The following is a 22,305-nucleotide window of genomic DNA, read 5'->3' as shown; positions in this document are numbered from 1 at the left end:
TCTTCTTCTGCCTCAGTGAAACAAATAAAAAGATCAAAAAAGCAAGATTTTCCTGCATGTCATATAGTTGAATCTTTCCAGGAAAATAAACTCAAAGAGGTGCAACTCTGCTGGTAACATATGTGAAATTAGGATGTCTGTTTTTATGTTTCCACTGTTTTTTGTGGGCTTACTTTTCGTATTTACAATGAGAGAGACTTTAAAATATAATATTATAATCTGTTTAAAATGTATTGGATGTGCCCAGTATTCAGAGGGTATAAGGGACAAGTTTATTTTTGATTGTTCACCTCTCTTTTGTATCCAATTTGAGTGTTATTACGGTGTGTTTTGGTGCAATTTTTAGCAGTCTTTGTTGATTACAGTTTTTGCTGCATTAAGTGCAATGTTCCTATTCACATACTACCATTCCTTCTTCCCACATGATACCAAAGGGAAGATTAATTTTGTATCAGATGAGTGAGACTAGTAACAAAAAGGTGACTGCAGCTAAGTCTCCTACATTTTCATTTTTATCTTACTTAAGTTGGTATTTATAGAACGAATGAAGAGATCCAATTAACTGTACCTCCTGTTGATGCCATACAAGATTTTCTCTTTCAACACTTCATACTTTTTTCTGCCTTTTTTAGGATTTGTCATAGCTAATATAGCTATGTATTTTTATCTCAGTGTGGGAAGAGTTGAAAGACATACTCGGAAGGCATACTCAGGACTTAACCCTGCAAGTACCATAAGTTTGTAGATGCGTGAGGATCTGCTTCCGAGTATGCTAGGAAGTGGCCACCTTCTCAGATGATGCATCCACTGGATTTCTGATCTGCTTCAGGAGCAATCCCTGCTTCCTGGTCAGAACGTAAGGAGTAGCTTCCATCAACACAGCTTTTGACATGCTCGCCCGAGGGCTGCCTGCCTGCGTCTATACTGTGCGGTGTTCAGAGCGACCTCATAGTCTTCTGCAGGCCTTTCCTCAGCCTTGTACATACGCAGCACAAATACCACTCCTCTGCTGTGCTCACCCAGTGATCGTGCCGGTTCTTACTGTGTACCTTAAGATGGATAAAGTTTGGTTTTAGTTATCGTTGCCTGGGACTCTACTGCAATCCCTCAGCATCAAGCTGCCCTACCACGTCTCTTTCGGTGGTCAGGGTGTTTCCTGCAGTCAGGGTTCCCCTTTCTTCAAGAGCTGTGATAGTCTGGAATCCTCTGCCACACTGACTTGCTCTGCCACCTTGAAGTCTATCTTTGCACAGGAGACATCTGAACAATTTTAAACAATTCTTTAGTAATGAATACCCTTTTTTTGTTTGTCCAAGATAAGCAGTATGATGCAAGCATTGTTTTTTTTATCTGCTTCTTTTATCTGCTGCTATGACATGTTACCAGAGAGGCATGTTACAGGGGCATGCTAGGTAAAAGGCTTGCAAGGATGATGTTGGAGGATTGGACCAAGTGGAGGGAGACTTTGTACTCAAACCATTTCCTAGAGCTATCTAGCTTTATCTAGCTACTGAATGGCTTCTAGGTTTTGTCTGAGAGGAAGCCTTGTTATTTTGCTTCAAAGGAATAATCAAGCATGCGCAGACAGAGTGAATGCTAATGAAGAGGGCTTTGGAGCAAAACAGGTGATGATTCAAACTGATGGTATAGATGCACTCAGAATCTCCTTATGTGTTATCTTGGGAGCCTTGGTCTGTAATTCAGCTGTAGATTCTACTGGATGGCAAAAATCCCGAGGCCATCATTCTAGGTTGAGTTTTTCAACATAAGAGTCATAAGAATTTGTCAACTTCAGCAAACCAGAATATTTTTGTTTAGTCACATTTTAGAAGGTGTCAGCTCCATTTTTACTGAAGGTTTTAAAAAAAACAGATACCCCAAAAGAATTTAGACTGAGCAATTAAACATTGGCAAAGTTTATAAGCATTTCAAACTAGAACCTTATAATAGGAAGTGTTAGGCAAACTTAACTACAGATTTCTCTTCCATCTGTATTTATATCATGCTGTGTACTAACTGTCTGGTATGCCTGTACAGACTTTGCCCCAAAGTTAACTTTGTCTGCATCTTGCATTCAGTATTTATTTAAAAAATTCTGCATAGGTATGAGTTGTGTATCATTTCATTATATCATTTCTTAGGCATATTAGGATTTTTTTTGAACACCAGGCAGGTGAATAAAAGTACTGAGAGAAAATAACATGGGAAGACAATTACTAGGAAGTCAAAACCCAAGGCCTTTGACACAGATTTTTTGCCTGCATGCCTTCCGCAGAAGCATGATGCATAATTGTTATACTTGATACATTCCTTTCGAAAAGAGGTTCAGGGTTTTTTTAACTTTATGCTCTTCTTCTGCTGTCCACAGTTTTTTCCTATCCATGAAAATGCCATTTATTGACGTGAGCAGAGCTGATTACTCACAGCTGTTCTTACAGATTTTAATTTCCACAAAACGGTTCGTGTCTTCAGCATGCTGTATGCCTCTGCTTTTGCTTTTATTGCTATCCTACGTGTTTCTTTCCAATTTTATCAGAAGACTCTCTGTTCATACTTTTCTTGGCTGTTTAGAGAAATATTCCATATACATGTAACATTGATTAAGGAATCAATTGTGAGAGCTGTTTTTCCCTTCCTTTCACAGGGGGTGCCAAGATAATTTTGTGGGCAGCCTTTTGCCTATCTTGTGTTGTTTAATCTATAGAATAAATGCCCAGATTACTTCCTGGACTCCTTTATTTTTGTTTCAGAGAAAAAATTAGCAGACATTTGATCTAAAGTTAACTGCTTTTCATTATACATTGAAATGGAAAATCTCTGTTATTAGCATATAAAAGAAGCAGATTGGCAACTGCCTGTCCATAATCTCCATGGCACTTTAAGGCCTCTTTCATATATGTAAAGAGGATAACGATAATAAGGTAAATAAAGTATGTAAATAAATGAGACAAGGTATGTATTTCCCCATCCCTGGAAACATTCAAGGTCAGGTTGGAAGGGGCTCTGAGCAACCTGATCTAGTTGAAAATGTCCCTGCGTAATGCAGGGGGACTAGGTGAACTTTAAATGTCCCTTCCCATGCAAACCATTCAATGCTTCTATGCAAGATATATAAATAAAAGATTCTTTACATATATTTATGTAGAAATCCTACTCCTCACCCCAAGTTAAGTGGATTTTTGCAACTTACTTTACTAAGTTAAATTTGAAGTTTAGTTCTGCTAAATATCTTAAGGCATTTTAATATTTATCTAAAATGTTACAAACGAGATGAGCTAATAGCTAATCTTTTAAGACTGGTGTTTGGTTTTGATTATTTTTTTTTTAATTTACTTGTATTATGGAACCAGCCAGAGGTTTTAACTCTGGACTGAAGTATCATGGCATTGTATGTGAAATGCTGGTAAGGAAATGTCCTTTTCACAGAAAGGTCTGGTTTTGCTATATACTTCCCTAACAGTATGCTTCATAAATAGTATTATTCAATTAAATGCTAGATCAGCTAAATGTGTAAGTTGTAGGCTTGAAGCCAGAATGAGAGGAAAATGATCAAAAGCTGTATGATTAAAAAGAAGATTCACTATGTATACATTACTTATGAGATGCAAAGGCTCAGTAGTCATTCAAGCTTTGACTGTACATTTCCAGGCTGCTCAGCTGTATCTGGGTCCTAGTGTCATTTGAGGTTGATCATTTATGATGTTGACCATTGCGTTCCTGCGTGCTGTTTGCTGCAGAAGCTGGTATGCTGTATACAGCTACCTAACAGGCTGTTGTTGGCTTGAGTAAACCTTGAATATGTGTGGTACAGCAGGTACATTCAAGAGTCTCTGAGCCAACTTTTTGGTTGTTCTGTAAATGTTACAGAGGAAGTAGATTTTTGAGAAGTGGTAAGTTTGTTTGCTTTGTGTTTAAAAGGTCTTTTTATAGTCTAACATTAATTGCTACTGATAAACACTGATGGCTAACAAAAATATCTTAGAAAAAGCCCAGGGGAACACTGTGTGAACTCAGCAAAGGACAGGAGTTTGGAAGATCTGGATTCTATTCTTAATTTGACCACTGATTTGCAGTGTGATTTTGGCAAGTTAGTCTCTGTGTTTCTGTTTCTTTTTCATATCTTTTATATCTCTTGTCTATCTTCACTGCAATTTGTCTCTACAATGCCTAGAATAAAGAGGGAGGCAATCTTGGCTGTGATTCTAAGAACAGTGATTACAAATATTAAATACAAAGTTCCAGTCATTCTATTGAAGTATGATTGTAATGGGATTGTATAGGTATAAAATGATAGAGATTTGTTACATGTTCAGCCATATCTAACCTAAAGGGTTGAATCCTGTCTTTAAGATCTGTCTGCATGTTCTTCACTGAGCTGAGAGAAGTTAGACTTGAAGATAATGTCCATGGATACCAAGGAAATAAGATAGTTGTATTTATAACAATTCTGATTCAACAGCTCAATGACCTAGAGCTAAATGTCTTCAGCTCTTTTCCACATACATTCCCTTTCATGCCTAATACATTTTCCAAAAAAATCTCATTAAAAACACTTTCATATGATGCTGACCTTATGTTTGAAAACAACTGATTAATTATTTCTCAGATGAGTATTGCTAGGCTTTGTCCAAATATACCCTGATAGTTTTTTTCTTTTGAAAGGAAAAATGCTTCTATATTATGACCAATTTTTCTGTCAGATTCCAGGTGATATAGGCAGCCTTTGGGTCTGGTTTGAAACCCTACTAATTTCAGTTGGGTTCCATGAAAACGTAAGTGTGATTCTGTTCAGTAAACATGAAAAAACCCTATAATAAATTAAATTCTCATGGAGACCACTGAACATGGCAAGTTTTATTGCAAAAAGTAGCTGCCAGCCTTCTCTAGGCTCCCTGCAAAAGGGAGTTACAATCACTTGATTTTTATCAATTTATTAATGCTTTTTTGACAATACAGATACTTTGTATCACTACTGAAAATTCTTGTTTCTTGCGTGAACACGTCCTTCATGCCGAGCTTTGTGAAAGCAATAGTCTGTCTCGTTACATTGTTTTTTCCTTTCATCTCAGGTTGATTCTCTTCTCTTTGTTTTTTGGTTTTTGTTGGGTTTTTTTTGTTTAAAAGTTAATTTAGTCATTATAAAAATACCTAATAGACACCGATGGAAACCAACCACTGAACAAATGTAATATGGGTAGTAAATCCATTGTCCCACTTGCATCTGGGTTTCAAACTTGTTTTGAAGGGCTGAACCTTTAGACATGAAAGGATAACCAAGTCTTCTGGCCTACTCAATTCTGAGTTTGAAAACAGCATGCCAACTTTGTTAACCAGATTGCACAAGAAAAGCTAGACTAAACCTGTTATTACATATTGGCTATTGAATACCTGTCAAATAGTTACGATCACCATGAGGCAGATCTGGAGAGATGCTTTCAGATGAAAAGCAGTGTATCCCATTACCAGTCACTTGAGCCTTTCAGTGTCCATCTGCTGATTTGAGAAGAAAACATCGTTAATAATGTATTCATTGATTGTGCTCTGGCTTTTATGTTGCTATTAGTTCTTCCAGCATGAGCTATCTCAACATTATCTAGCTTCTGAGCTCTAACATCTCCTTAGTAGCCATGGCAAATTGCTTGGTATTTTCTGGTTTAGGGAATAAAAAGAAGTAAAATGTGTGATGTGACATTCAAATTGATCCATAGGTATGAGGTTGCATGCTTAAGAATCTATACTACATTAATATATTGTATCACTGCTTCAAAATACTATTACAAAAGAGGGAGTTTGAGCAAAAAAAGTAGCTTCTATCATAATTTATTACAACTAACACAATGACACTAATGTAGCTGATAATATAAATCACTTAATACTATGAAATGAGTGAGATACTGTTTTGGGTTTAGGGGAGCTGAATGCTGCTATAAATTGGTGCAGCTCTATCAATATCAGTGGAAATGTCAATGCCAGAAAAATGGCCAAAAATATTTAGAGAATTTTGTTTGGTTTGGACAGTGTTTTAACATTTTTGATTAACAGTTCCACCAGGCACAGTAAAATTATTGCATTAGAACTTAAGCCATTCAAACCCATAATTTACAGTCTTATCATTTAGGGGAGATGTTTGGGGTTTTTTTAAATTACTGAACAATATGTCCTGAAAAGTGGTCTGAATTAAAGCCTGCAGACAAAACAAGACAGTTTTTACTGTTAAGTTCTTACTGTCTCTGAAAGTCTCACTCTTTCGAAGTACTGATCTTTTTTTTTTCCTTAGAATGGGAAGTTTGTATACACTGGGAAAATAATTATGAACCTGGGAGAAAATGGCATGCAGTCCTTGATCCAAGGCATTTGCAAAATAAAAGTTCTTTTTAATTTATGGTTTTAATTTTTTTTTTAAATATAAGATAGTATGGCTGGCCAAAACACCCAAAGGCTTGGCTGTTTATCTCTGGTACAGATCTCCACAGTTTTCATGCCTTTGTGGCTTCAAGATTGTATTACTGCAGTACGCAGGGACCGAGGAGCTATAGCTATGGCAACCAACCTGATAGGTAGCTGACAGTATGAATTACAGAATCTCTAAGGATTTGCTGCAGACTGGCCTCCCTGATGGTGTGACTGCTCTTTTTTTTTTTTTTTTTTTCTTTTTTTTCTGACCTTCAGGACCAGGACCAGCATCAAGGCCTTGTATGTTCTAGTATTCATCCTTCTGTAAGAAACTTTAAAGAGTTTGTACCGATAAACAGGTACAGATGGATCTTAAACTGGTTTAGGAGGGGATTTTTTTGTAGTGATATTTATTGTAAATCTCCAAGCGAGTCAAACTGTGTCTCATTTTTATCAGTATCAGTATTGCTACATCTACTGTAGCACTTTTACCAACAGAACTAGCTCATTCAGAAAGGTTTTTTACACTATCCTGACTGACTTAGTGGTTTAAGTAAATCCTGAAGCCAATCTCAGTCTCAGACATGCCCTTTGTATTATGGATGAGGTGGGGAATAAGCTAGGATATGAAACGTTCTTGGTTTTATTCCTTACGTTATGTGAAGAGTGTCTGAATTAGGAAAGCTAGTTGCAGCCCTGACATTAAAAATCCAGGTCCTCCATAGTTGCTGGCAATTGGAGTACGTTTCATAGCAGTATCACAAAGGTGAGACTGAAAGGTGAAATACAGGACAAAATAATTTGCATTCTTGCTTTTCTTAATACCTCTTCAACTTGCTGATTAAATTGTAAGAAAAATTCAACTCATACACCTGGTTAATATGTGGGTAGTCGTGCTTCAGAACCTGAAATCAGTTTCAGGTCTCCTCACACAAAAAAAAAGACAGAAAGAAAAAAAAGGAAAAAAAAAGCCTCAATGCTAATTAAAATATTTCATAGATCAGAGTTTAATGTCTCTGTTGACAATGTATTTTTACTTCTTTTTATGAAAGCTGTTGGCCATTTCTGTAAAGATCATCTGCCAATAGTTATCTATTCACAGTTGCTTAATAATGTACATTTAAAACCAAAACTGAACGTGCCTGTACAATTATGCCTTCAGCCAAGTATCTTGTTAGTGCAGATATAATAATATTATGCAGTAATAATAATAACAGTGATTTAATTGTACCATCCAGGGCACATGTTCTGATATTACAACAGCTATTTAATTGCATATAAAGGTTTCAAAGAAAATGAAATTTGTAAGAAAATGAGAAATACAACTTAGAACAAGTTTCAACAGTCATAGGAAAAAAAAGCCTTATCTGAATGAAACAATTCATAGTATAGAAGATCTGATAGATTTTATGGATTTCTTTAGTGTGTAGAGATCATATGCAGAATTTTATTGCTTAAATATCATCTGCAAACAGTAAACTATTCTTAACATGCTGCAAAAATCTACTAAAACAAGAGTAAGATGCTTTTACAAAAACAATGACAGTAAGGTGATTTTATCTCCGCAAACCTAAGGCATAAAGAAGGAGTTCACAAGGAAAAATCCCTGTACAATGTTGTTGGAATTTGCTGGGTTCAAAATTACTCAGATTCACTTCATTTTAAAATAAGGTGACCTAATGAAGTTTAAGACAGTTATAAACCCAACTGAATTTAAATCACTGTATTTGGAAGACTCATGTAATGCTTCAGTTGTGGTGTGGCAAAGCTGGAGAATTTGATCTTTTTTTTTAGTAACTACTAGTTATTTTTTCTAGTGACTGCTTTCAGTGCTGTGAACAAATTTTCAGAAATTGTTACGAGAGTTCCCAAGGTTGAGTGTTGCCTGATGTTATTGATGAACTGATAGTTAAGGAGAGATAAGAGAATTATTTACACATGGATCATTTACGTGGTGATCTGTGCACCAAAGCATAGGGGAAGTGTGCTAAGTGTATCTGTTTGTAACTAGAAGAAAAATCCGAGAAAGGTGACAGATTTTTTCTTAATTATTGATAGCTTTTGTATATACCTAGTTCAGATCCCTTTTCCTAAAAATGTCATATTATTATTACTAATAACACAAGTGAACCTGTTTGATGCAATACCATTTTCCCAGTTTTTACTGATTTTAGTAAGATTGTAAATGAGTAGAGATTTTTGTCTCGCACCAGTTTAGGATCATAAAAGGATTATAAATATATAGGGAAAGGTGAAGTATGCATGAAGAGATAATCCAGGATAACCTATAGCTCTTGTCATATTTATTTTTCTTTCCTAAATAATCTGACAAGCACATTTAAATTTACTGGAAAAACCTTTGGTAAAGAAGGTTTTACAGTCTTCCTAGTAGGTCTGTAGCTTGGCTTCTCATCCACTGAAGAATTACTATAATGTATGTTCTAATTCTTCTCATTGTAAGATTTAATTAGTATCTCCTGTGCTTCTTCCAGTCCTTCTTCTAGTGGATACATTGAGCAGTAGATGATCATCTTTTAGTAACTACCTTTCGTGTATCAAAAGAATTATCAAGTCCTGTACTCTTTCAGATTATTCATCTCTCTCGTAGGTCTCATTTTCTAAGCCACTTTTAGTTTTCTTCTTTTCTTCTGGAGCTTTTCTATGAATACTGACAATTGCTAAACCTATTGACTTTTTAAATGAAAGCAAAACAAAATAACCGAGTAAGTACACACGCTAATTATTGTCATGTTAGTAATATAAACATGTATGGTGAACACATAATAGACATTAAGGAAAAATGCCCTCTAGTTCTGAACAGTATAATGTTCAGTGTGTCAAGCATAGGTCTAAATGAATTGACTGTGATCCACTGTAGATGTCAGTTGCTGAAAACAAGTGTGTAAAATATGTTCTGCCCTTCTATTGAAAATGAATGCCCACATCATCACCAGACTAAATTTAGATTTTTATTTTTTTCTAGAAATTAGAATTCTTACTCTGAACATGGAGAAATTTACAGCTGTATTGCATCAGGCAGAGCTGCAGGGGATGGCTGGGACAGTTTCTCCTCCTTTCTTATTCCTGATGACAGCAACTTGCTATGACTTTTTATTTGACACAGCATAGTCCTCAAACTTCTGCAAGTTTTTTTTCTAAGTTTGGTCTGCATGTTTTAATTGAAGGCTTCATCTGGTTTATCTCTGCTTTGTCCAAGTGAAGGTGTAAGCAACGTATTACAGGAGTAAATTTCGTATTCCCTGTTATTGCCATTTGCCATAAGTGAGTATACCTGAGCTTGGCCTGATCTGGTTCCTAGTCCTCAGTAGACTGTCAGTCAGTTTTCAAGTCTGATACCTCTAATCCTCGCCAATAGCCTCACTTTGCATCGAGCAAATGAAATTATTTTAATACTGCAACAAAGTGGGAACTTTCTAAACCAATCAAAACAAAGACACTTTGAACAGCACAGAATCCCACAGACATTTCATGCAGACGTATGTTGCATCTTCTGAGAGGTAGGCTTCTTCAAGAGCCCTTTTTAATATATGACACCTGTCAGAAGGATCTATATCTGCTTTTGGAGTCGATATTTCTGTAATACATTTTAAATTAAATAAAAAATGAATTGTTTCCATCTGTTTATTAATTAACTATATTAACTACAGCAGAAATTTATGGATTTTTTAAACAGAGAAGCACTTTTTCTAGACTCTGATTACAAAACAGTTTTATTTGAAACAGCTTTGGTGCTACACATTGCCAGGGCAGTGTATTCTTGCACTTTGTCTGTTCTGAGCGCTACCTGTTTGATCACAGCGAGTCAGTTTAGAGAGCTAAAATGCCAGAAAATTCACTAAAGCATGTGCTGAAAGGATCAGTACAGAGCAAGGGAGAATGCAGGATGAGAGAGCAGAGATGTAGCAACAAGTAGACCAGCTTAGGTTGCCATGATCTGCATCACATTTCACAGACATCTCAGAAATAAATCATGTTTCCAGCACAACTACAATAAAATTCAGTTATCTGCTGCGTGTCAGACCACTGCACAAGGGCTGTCTCCTTCCAAGAGATTCCCGGGTAGCACACTCTGCCTGAGTTAAATTCATTTTGCTTGCTTGAAAACAAATAGCGTATTAAATAGTTACTAAATACAAGCTAATAAGCAATTATGCCATGTGATTTTTATCTCTAATTTTTAATTTTAGAAAGGCTTCAGAGTTTGTCAGGAAAAAAATCCTTAACTGAGCTACAAATGTTCTTTTTCTTTTTTTCTTCTTCCTTTTTTTCCCTTTCCCCCCCCTCGCTTTAGAAAATAAGGAACTTGAACTTTACAGTAATTTCATGTACTTAATGTGGGTGCACAGTAATATGACAACACTGCCCTCTAGTGGCAGTATGTGTTAACACAAGTCTCAACCTACATCAGTGTGAATTGGTCAATGTGTGTTGAAAAGAAGGTATGTTGGCCACGTTATTATTTCTAAATTCAGTTTTGTTTTACATAACATAACAAGGAATAATTAACCAAATGCTGCATACAATGTTGTGATAATATAAGCTTCACCCACCAGCATCAGCTGCACTATGTATATTTTATGTGACTATAAAACAGAATATATATATGATTTCTTGTGATTTTCCAGACTGTCAAACATATGTAGCTGTATTCTGTACATGTAGTTTTATATCTGTATATGGTAGGTTTTTCATAGGTATGTCGTTTAACATGGTAGGATCACTAATTGGTTTTTAGCCTACTATTGAACTCTGGCATTAAAATCTAACCCTTATGGTGACAGTGTTTCTAGACACTGGTATCCACAAGCACATAAAATATCCTTCATGTCTTTTTTCAGTTTGAAATTTTAAAAATCCAGTTTATAGCTTAAGAGAAAATAAGGAAAGGCAAGATTTTGTGTAAGAAAATAAACTCTGACATTTCAATACATCAGTTTTTCAAACTTATCCACTAAAAAGGCTAGTCTACATTGAAGGTGTATTTGCTTACTGTGAAGACAGATGTTACAAAAAATTACATGGTTTCTCACTCGTCCTCTAAAAAACTTCCTGCTTTGGAAGTTTGAAAATTTAACCACCTGTGTAAAAAATCCTGTGAGGCTCATCTGTTTTGGTGTTCTTTTGGTTTTGGTTTTTTGTTTGTTTGTTTGTTCTTTTAATATTCTGACATGTTTTGGAAAAATTCTAACTAAATATTTCATGATGTGTTTTGGGAATAAAGAGGTTATGATGCTTCCCATTCATGCATGCCCCATATAAATCCAAGGTAAAGTGGAAGCAGGAAACAGAAGACCCAGTTAAAGACACATCTTTAGCTTTTTGTATGGAGTGATTTCTGCAAGTGATGAGCAGAACAGATGAGAATGAACGTGTTGATGCTCTATTGTTCTGATTTTACCTTCAAAGACCATTTGGCATACAGCCAGCTCACATGTGTCAGGTGCAGTTAGAGGACTGCATAGCTAGCTTAACAATGCTTTCATTTCCCTTCTTCATACCCAGACAGTTAGCAAGTATGTTTTAGGAAATGGGATTGCACCTTTTGAACGTTACCACTTAATGCACCAAAAATACAGCCAGTGGATACTAAAGAAGTGACATGGTTTAACCCTGGCCAGCAACCAAGCACTACGCAGCTGCTTGCTCGCTCCCCCCTCAGTGGGATGGGGGAGAAGATTGGAAGAGTGAAAGTGAGAGAACTGGTGGGTTGAGATAAGGATGGTTTAATAGGTAAAGCAAAAGCTGCTCACGCAAGCAAAGCAAAGCAAGGAATTCATTCACCACTTCCCATGGTCAGGCAGGTATTCAGCCATCTCCAGGAAAGCTGGGCTCCATCACACGTAACGGTTACGTGGGAAGACAAATGCCATAACACCGAATATCCTCTCTCCCTTCCTTCTTCTTTCCCCAGCTTATATGCTGAGCATGATACCATATGGTATGGAATATCCCTTTGGCTAGTTCACATCAGCTGCCCTGGCTGTGTCCCCTCCCAATTGCTCGTGCCCTTCCAGCCTTCTCACTGGCAGGGCCTGGAAAACGAAAAAGTCTTTAAATTAGTACAAACACTACCCAGCAACAGCCAAACCCATCATTGTGCCATCAACGTTGTTCTCACACTAAATCCAAAACACAGCACTGCACCAGCTACTAAGAAGAAAATTAACCTTATCCCAGCTGAAACCAGGACAAGAGGTTATATTGATGTTGGTACATACCATAGATTAATAAAATTAATTTTAATTTTTAAACTTATTTTAATTCACAAGTACATTTGTTGCTTTTGTGCGAAGTTATTTTTCTGATATCTGTACAAGAATTCAAGGTAAATATTTTCTTAATTTTCATGTGAATTGTCCTTAAAAACCAAAATCAAAAGTAAAACCATAAAAATGCAGTATTCTTTTTCCTAACATTCGATTTATACTGCAAAATACTTGTGTTACATTTTTTTTCCTCTGAGGTCTGCGCTTGGACCAAAAGAGATACTTGATCTGGACAGTTGATGTGCACAGTGAAAAGCCATTGTCTTGTGGTCTTTGTTCCACAATCCCCTCGAGCAGGGTTTGCTATAATGATATAAACTGTGGTGGAAAACTGCAATGTGAAAACATGAAATTTGCAACAACGTAATTGTAGCCAAAGAACGATAATTAGTCAAGAAACAATTCTCTTGAATAAGACAACAGCTATTTTTAAAGTGTCAATAAAAACTATTAGTAGTATAAGCAGTGCCCCCCTAAGGGTCAGATGTAAGTATGCAATGAGCTGTGTTATTTTAAAAATGTCATGTGAAGAGTTTAGATGTTATTACACTTGGAAGATGTTATGCAGGGGCTTCTAAGTTATGGATGTTTGCTTCTGATTCATGAGTTTAACTCCAGTTCACATCGCTATCGACAAAAAATGGCAGATCATAGCACGGTGCTTCTTGAATCAATTATATGTTAATATAGCTAGAAGTTTACATTGCATATTGGCTAACTATGGAAAACACCATCTGGCAATTTTATTGGCAGTGTTTGTTACCGAGGTTTGAATGGCCAGTGAATGCAGTTCACTAGGGCAGGTGTTCTTCAGCGTGAATAAGGGTGTCTTCTTGCCCTGAATAAGGCTATTGCATTGGCTAAAAAATGGCACAGGCAAAACGTCTCTCTTTTTCTGGTAGTTGACTGAAAACATAAGAAAGAAAAATTCAGTATGTAACAGGGGGCAGAAGAAACAAATATATTGAAGAGATTGACTTTGATATGTGGAGGCTGCTTTTTCACTACAATTTCACTTATGCCGGTGGGAAGTATGCCTTCTCTTTCTCCCTGCTGACACTATCCCATACATCTGGAAGCAATCACTCTTAAAAAGGGCCCTGACATCTTAAGTTAGAGAAAGCAGACCAACTGGATGTGTCAGAGCTATGACAACAAATCTGAAAATCTGTCTTCACTGATTTCAGTTACTGTCATGTTTGATTTGATGCAAAACTTGCAGTATCAGCTCGCTCTTAACGGGTATTACTGTCCGAGCTAAATACCTGGAAGGTATTAAGAATTACTTTTTAATATAAATTGAACAGACAGATCATACAAGCATGTGCTGAGAAAATATTTGAGTTGAATAGGATGCATAAGAGCCTTAAAAATTTTAAAAAGTAAAGTACAGTGAAGTATAGCTATAAAGTAGTCTTTATAGTGTAGAATATATAGAGCAGAATCCTCTGATGAGTTAAACTCCTTGTCAGCTGATTAACCTTTCTGGAATAAGAGAACCTTGTGATTTCCTATAATACAAAGTTAGAATAAAATTTGTGTACTAAGAAAAGCTAGAGAGAAGAAATTTTATAACTAAATACTGTATTTTATATGATGGTATATTTTTCATATTGATCCATTTGCTATGATTTTTTAAAATGAAACTGTTTTCAATGTACACGTTCATGTAATTTGCAAGGAAAAAATACCACAAAATATTTTCACTTTGCAATATGTCCCTACATATAATATAAATTAGAATTTGACTTGTGAAAGGGATAGCTCCTCCTTGGATTCAACACAGACATACAGTACAGGCTGATATATTCTGGTGAAAAGTTTTCAAACCTTGTATCAGGAAAAGAGAAGTCGACTGGTGATACTGAAAAAGAAGCTATGTCCCTATTTTTCGTTTTTTTAATAATATTGCATATTGTCAGTAGTATGAAATGACAAATCCACTAGTTTGTTACCAAGTAGAACAGAAGAACAGAACATGGCCACTTAAATAAAAAAAATATCTAATTTTTTATTTAATTAAATACATTTAATTGGGTCTATGTAAGAGTAAGTACTCACAATCATGAAAAAAGAAAATCATTCATAATCTGGCTCTTGGAGCCATTTGCTATTAAATTTCATGCTTTATGTTTTAAATTGAGAACCTTTAGAAATGAGGGGGGAGTTGTTTCTTCAAGTTGCAAGTGACATGATTTCTAGGTCCACATTCCTTTCCTGGCTTTCTCTAATAAATACACCCTCAGCCCTCCCCCCCCCACCCCCCCCCCCCTACCCCTTTACCCCCCAAATTAAAAGAGTTAGAAATGTTTTGGTCAAAATATTGTGTAACAAAAATACTATCAGGGAGAGGAGTCACACAGCTTTTCCAGTGAGTGCCTTTTACTGCTTTTAAGCAGCTCTCTCCTGGGAAAGAGTGCTACAAAAAATACCTGTAACAGAGTGTGACAAGACTAAGTGCTTTAAGAATAATACGTATTAAGAATAATACGCATTTTGAGTAAACCAAATAGTGCTGTAGTTTTATAATAGTGTAACATAATATTAATTGTTAAATTTTCTGAGTAATTACGTCAGTCCCTGTTCTCTTCAGGACAGAATACCTATTCTTCATTGACATATCTTCAAAAAACAATAATTAAATTCTACATTCTTCTTTACGGCTTGAGAATATAAACGTGTATAGAGGAATTAGCAATGTTAGTCAAATGTTGTACTTTCAAAAATATTTAACTAAGTAATAATCTTATATGGTATGTGTTTGCTTGTTTAATTAAATTAGTTAGAACAAACTCATTGCTACTAGTATTTTTTAATGAGATTTAAAAAAACCCCACAGGATTCTACAATCTAACCATTGTTTCATTAATTGTCTATTGTTTATAACATCACTTTTCTAAGGAATTTGCTACTCAAAAGAAATAAGTTAAGTATGTACTTTGAGAAACGTATCATGCAGTGAGTTTATTACTAACCGTATTTCTTTTAAGGAATTAAGAACATGGCACTAATGTCATTCTGTCTGTTAATCACAACACTCCTCAGTTTCTTCATTACCTTCCAAAGTGTTTCCTATGCCTAGACCCACCCACTGTGAAATTATTTTACCCTCAGAAGTGTCTTAGACAATTTTCTTGCCAAATAAATGTTTTTAGCACCTTAAATTCTGTTCTTTAAAAGTATCAGAGGGTGAGCTACTAAGCCAAATTCCCCTCAGGATTTGAGAATGTGACTCCGTAATCTTGTGTAAAGAAGCATTAACAATATTAGTCACAGTACTCTGCTTTTTCCATATTCCTGACTAGTTCCTGATGTGGCCATTCTTGCAGAATTCTCATTAGCATTAACAGATTTATCAAGTAATTCCCCCAAAACACTGAGATTTGTAGAACAGTTCTCCTGTTACTTACAGAAACAGCATGATTTACTTTTATTTACTAATGCATGTGAGAGTTGCACAAAAACAACATTGGAATTGTGAATCAGCAATATAGTAGGGGATGCCTGGGTAGGGACCAAGGGGAGGATTTTAGGCATCTGGGTTTTAATACTGTAAATAACCAAATGTATTTGTAATCACTGCCTGTGTAAGAATTGCATGATAAAACCATTAAAACCATGATTCACAACATGTAATAATGCAGTAATTCTTGTAGCAAAGGACCAGTACGGAGATACTTAGAACTTTCAGATTCTAAATTCAATTTTACACCAGCCCTTGCAACATTACAGAAAGGGTACCACTCGAACTCCTCACTCTAGTTACGATCCACATAAGGCAGTCCACCAGCTGGAATTGTTTTGTCCATGTTCTGTGCTTGCTTCCCAGTTTATAGAATTATAGAATGGTTTGAGTTGGAAGGGACCTTAAAGATCATCTAGTTACTAACTTAGACTGTAGGAATTGGTTATATTAGACCCCAGACAGATGGGAGTGATTTTTGTGATCAAGGAATTCTATCTAGAGAGAAGTATCCAGTCTTTTTTTGATGTTCAAGCAATGTAGCAAGAGAAGACTGGACCACAAAATGTGACCCCCAAAGTGTCTTACAGTAACTGTAAGAATGGAATATCTGTTCCATTCAGTTTCATCAGCAGAATAAAACACCTGAATAAGCAGTCCAAGCTCTGGTCCTTACTGTGCTTTCGTTACCCTTTCTTTCCTTGTTTTATCTTTGTGAATTTTGAATACATACAACTAGTCAGCAAATGAAGAATTGGGTGTTTTTTGGATTATTAGTTACAACATCTGTTTTTCCTGTGAATATTGATATTTTAACTTCCCTTAATATTTATTTAACTGCTTAAAAATTTTATTAGTTTTAATCAGTTTAATATAATTTGAAGATTATGTAAATGCATAGGGTGGTTTTTACCTCTCAATTGTCTCTTCATTGCTTGAATTCCTTACTGATTTCACTGAAACACAAAAATTTATTTCATGTCACAAGAAGAATTCTGAAAACTGAGTGGCATCAAGAGTGAGGGAAGTTCTATGGATTATATAATATCTGCTTTTAAAATCGAGCCACCTAATAACCTTATGTATTCTGGGTATGTGTTCCTATGACTTATGTACACTATGGGTTTTGTTCCAGATCTAAGTAATTTTATTTTTATTTTCTTGTGATTGCTTTCAGATATTTTTTTTTGTGTTTGAGTATGAAAATAGCCTTTTGTTTGGAAACTGGTTCTATTTAAATGCTGTAAATCTGGTTGACAGATATGCGACTCTTTTTTTGTGTGGTGTATATTAAAAAGTGCTTTTTTATTGAGTTGGATCAGTAGCATGTTTTGAGATCAGAAATAGTGCAACAATATAAAATTTGAGAAGAGAGTGCTCAGCATTTTTAGGATTCGTATCACTGATTTATTGGAAGGAATGAGCTGTGGAGTATGTTAAAATGCAGTTCCTACGTAGGATAAGAACATTAATTTGTTGATTAAAAAGAACCATTAGACCATTTAGGCTTACTGTTTGCCTCAAAGGTATTGTTAGTTCCAAAGATCTATAATGATCATAAATAGTATCTGTCTTTTAAGTCTTTTTAAACAGATTGTAGAATTCTAGGTCTTAAAATGTACTTAAAAATAGAAAATGTTGTTGTAGTACAAAAGAGAAATTTTTGGGAAGGTAGTGCTTATACAGGATATTGCAACTCATCTATTTTAGTTCCTATTCTAGAGTGCATTTAATACAATGTACTGGAATACTGTAGTATCATCCCACTTCTGTAAAGTATAATTTGGTGCACACATTATAACTTTTTCTGACAAGTTAATATAAAAATACATCCTGATTTATGAATGCATTAATACTAATGAAGCACTAGTTATAGGTTATAGTGCAAATACCAATAGTATGGGCTTGTTAAAATGTTCCATTTCTATGTTGATATGTGGGTAATGTTTTAATTTTCTCACTGAAAATCTATTTGGGGTTAAACCATGACAGCTAACAAACTACCTCATGAAACTTGTTAAATAAGGTGTCTGCAAGTTATATGCAGTATTTTTTATTTATTTAGTGCCAATAATCTAAGAATGTGTAAGCACTTAACAAATATTAATAAACACCTGAATATTCTGACAAGAATATTATATCTCTTTTATAGATGACTAACCAGAGGCCTGCAAAGGAGATGTGACTGTCAAACACTGCATGGAAGATCTGTTAAAGAAGTGGGGATGTGTTAACCTGAGTGGCAAATAATACAGTAGGTGTGTTCTTACCTGTCTCGTTGACTGCTTTCTTTCCGTAGCCGCTAATGGACTTGTAGAAAGATGTGAAATCTCAATACCTATTTCATTTACTTGGAAACAAAACACAAAGTGATTATACTCATGTAAACAGTAAAAAAATCAAAAGTTTTAAACAGCCTATGTCTTTGAAAATGAGGAAGACTTTTTCTTCCTTTTACTTGGCTCCTTGGAATTAGGAATTTTCTGGTTAACAAGCCAGTAATGAAAAATACTTCTGCACTGCTGTTTCCACAATACAGATTCCAATTGGATAATCTTCCACCCCGACTCACTCTAAAACTGTATGGGAAATTTATTGATTACTACTTTAATAACAGACATTTTAAGGAAATAATAAGCTAAATGTTTAGATAGTTAAATGCAGTATGATCTCTAAAGAATATAAACTCCAAAATATTTGAACTAATATTTTCAAGCCTAGGTGCTAAAATGTGGTTCCTAAACATCCTTATAGACTCACAATCAAACAAATTGCTGACTGTCTTCCAAAAAGTTCAAGTTACTTTTATTTTGGAATCTAAACATGCATTTAGGAATGCAGCTTTCAGGCACTAATGGCCGATTTTCAGTAAATTTTAATAGTTTATTTGATGATCCATAAATGAAGTCCAGAAGGATCATGAATTTTCTAAGTCCTCATTACCACTAAATTTATAGAACCGCTGTATGTAAACTGTTGTGTTCTACTATGGTATCCGTGGACTTCTGGATATAGACATGCATCCTAAGTGTCAGAACAAGATCTAGCTGTATATCATTCCTGTTTTCCCATCGATCTAATGCTGTCATTTGTGTTGAATGGGAATCTAAAAATACAGGCAGAAAGTTTTCAGTTTGGACAGTTTTCCAGTCTGAACAAAGTCAGGGGAGCTGGATGACAAGGGTAAACTCTGCTCCACATTTTAAGTAGAGATCTTACAGACTACAATAGAATAATATCTCAAGGAAAAATTAAGACTTTATTTACTGAATAAGTTTCCAATCGTGCACATTTTAGTGAAAATTTTATTGTCCTATTTTTCAGAATTATCTTAATTTTGAAAATTGATGATATAGAATGTAGAAACTACATTTAGTAACTTGGGGATATAGACTGTATAACACTTCAAGGAAAGATGATAGTAGGCGTCCGTGGTTTTTGGACAGTATTTTTTGTTGCAGAGGAACATTATTAGTAGAACTGTCAAAAAGAGAACTAAGCAAGTACATGGGGGCAAATAAGGATAAAGGGCCACATCCTGCAAAGTGCTGAACATGTTTTGTGGCGCTGGCTGCCTTTAACTCCTGTTGATTTCTGCATGCAAGGAGGGTGGGTTGAAAGAATGTGTGTATGTGCATGTGTGTGGAATCAAAGAACCTTACTTGAACCTGTCTTTGGGTTATAGCCAGGTACTTTAAGTCAAGACGATAGTCAGATGCTTGGGCTATGAAGTTACTTAATGCAAAAGAAAAAAAAGAGTATAGCTGCTTTGGTTTTGATCTTGCTCATGTGATAAAAGTTCCAATAGCTTCCTATCCTACTGGCAGGTCCAAAGACCTTCTCTAATTATATTTAAATAAATGTTAATAACTATTTCAGTATTATTAACGATGGCAAGATTTGAACTCATTAAAGGTGGGAAATTGGTGGGATTAATCTCCTCCAACTTTTATTTGCCAAGAGAGCATTTTCCCAGCATTATTCTTTCTCCATATATTTTAACTTTGTAATTGTGGATCAAAGCCTACTCAGCTTTGGTTGTATTAAGTGAATCTTACTGAAATAGAAACTCAGAAAGGCATTTTCTGCCAAAAAATGTAACTGGAGAAGTCACGATTGAGTTCAGCTTATTAAATCTGTTTACTCAGTGTGCCTAAGTCTTTCTGGAATTTAAAAAAAAAATAAAACATGGGTATGCTTGGGTATTGGGACATGACAAGTAGTACATTTTAAAAGAAATATTCCTGGGAAATAGATTTGAGAAACATGGACAATACAGAAAAATAAACAAGACCTCATAAATGTATTACCTGGAATATGTGGCTCTGTGAAATGAAAATTATTCAGAAATCTTGAAAAATCAGAACTTCAAAGACTTGCACTTCATGTTCATCTGAATATAAGAATTCCATCTGGTTCTGTATCCTGTTTCTGAAAATTGCCAATACATTTGTGCTTTCAAAAGAAGGTGTAAGAATTTTACAGGAAACTGCTGTGGCTGGTCTTTTGCTGAACTCTAACTGCTAATATGCTTCAACTTTTAGTAGCTCTTTCCATAAAATGGATAAAAATAATTATAAGAATAGTGAACATCCACTGTATTTATATTATTTTGATATGAATATTTACATATAAGTTCTTGACCATATTTACTTCATGTAATTTAGAATGTAAGATCGGCCACATAAAATGAGGCCAAAGGTCCATCTAACTTAATATTGCCACCTCTCACCTGCTATGTGAGAATTTTGTTTGGTGAGGCTTATCATTTGCAGACTAAAAAATAACAGATTATTATTCTCTGTTGCCTGTCTTAATTTCATTAATGGTGTTAATCATCTCAACATCGGCATTAGTCATCTTTTGCTTTCAGTCTTCTGGGTGTTTTTTGTTTAAGTGAGGCATCTTGGTGTGTTTTGTTTCTCTTTTGTGAAGCTGTTCCATACTTCTTTTTCTCTTTGAAACTCCTATAGTTTCATAGAAGCTGTAGTTTTTTAGAAACTAAAATTATAGTTTTATAGGGTAGGTTTTTTTCTGAGATGGAATGTCAGAACTGCATACTTTGTAGATGTTGGGAACATGGTAGGTTTATATTGTCTCAGAATTATTTCTGTCTCTTTCCTAGTAGTTTATGTTGCTTGCTGTTTTGAATCCTCTTGCATATTGTACTGCTGTTTTCAAAGAATCATCCGTAATGACTCCAAGACCACCTCTCATTATGATAATAGTTGATATAATCTTTTTACCTGTTTTCCCCTTATGTTTTATGCTGCCTTTATTGATTTTATGCACCCATCATCCATTTTAAGAACATTAGAATAATTATATTAGGTTTGACCAAAGGTTACTGTAGGCCCGTTTCCTCTCTCCAGCACTAGATAAAATAAAATGCTGTTGAAAAAAGAACATTAGAACAGGGCAATCATGTATTGTTACTTTGTTAGAATATTCTCGTCAGCTCCAGCAGTTTGTAGTTCAGGAAATTCCAGAGTCAGAGATACTGTCTTTGTAGTTAATGAATTTTATTTCCTGTTGCTCAGTGCCGCAAATGCTAGCAGTAAGTTTTAGATTTTACTGTCCTGACTAATTTTTATCACCAATAATACTTCCTCCTATTCTCTCCATGTGCTGTTAGTCTTAATTGAAGTAATTAAGCCAATTAGTGTTCATCAAACTTTTAACTTCATGTAGACGCTCAGTCAGTTGATCATTCTACTTTTTTTGTCAGATCAAATGCAGTTTATGCTTTTTCCAATCCTTTGTTAAATCCCAAACTGTTTAATTTCCTACTTTGTCATGTTGCTAATTGTTTTCACAAAAGGTAGAAAGCACTTATCTGAGGAAGGAAGAGATGAATAGAATTTGAGCTATCCTTTGTTTAAATCAAAGCATGCTGCTGATGAAACTGTAGAACTTCATGGTTATTCCAAATGCATTTTGTACCAGCTGCAACTGTTTAAGTAATTCACTATTTTTTGAGGTGTTATGATATGAATAGGGATACAAGCAGGAAGAACTGATAAGTGTTTTGATTTAATATCTTTCTGCTTAACCCCTTTATTATGTTCACACAGGATTTTTGCAAAAATATTGTCCTTAAGCAAATGATCTTTTGACTAAAGATCTGCCTGAAAATATGACAGTCTCTTGCTAGTGTTACAT

General features: G+C 35.1%; 1 long non-coding RNA gene across 1 annotated transcript in view; it reads left to right on the top strand.

The window, feature by feature from the left end:
• Window positions 1-22,305, top strand: part of LOC114013728 (uncharacterized) — a 50,412-nt gene that overhangs the window by 5,490 nt on the left and 22,617 nt on the right. Inside the window, exon 2 of the long non-coding RNA XR_003556874.2 lies at window positions 18,296-18,401. This is a non-coding gene — a long non-coding RNA (uncharacterized LOC114013728). The remainder of the gene's footprint in view (window positions 1-18,295; window positions 18,402-22,305) is intronic.

Source organism: Falco peregrinus, chromosome 1 (genome assembly GCF_023634155.1).
Source record: "Falco peregrinus isolate bFalPer1 chromosome 1, bFalPer1.pri, whole genome shotgun sequence".
NCBI lineage: Eukaryota > Metazoa > Chordata > Aves > Falconiformes > Falconidae > Falco > Falco peregrinus.
The sequence above is the reverse complement of the archived record's forward strand: the minus strand, read 5'-3'. Positions and strand labels throughout refer to the sequence as shown.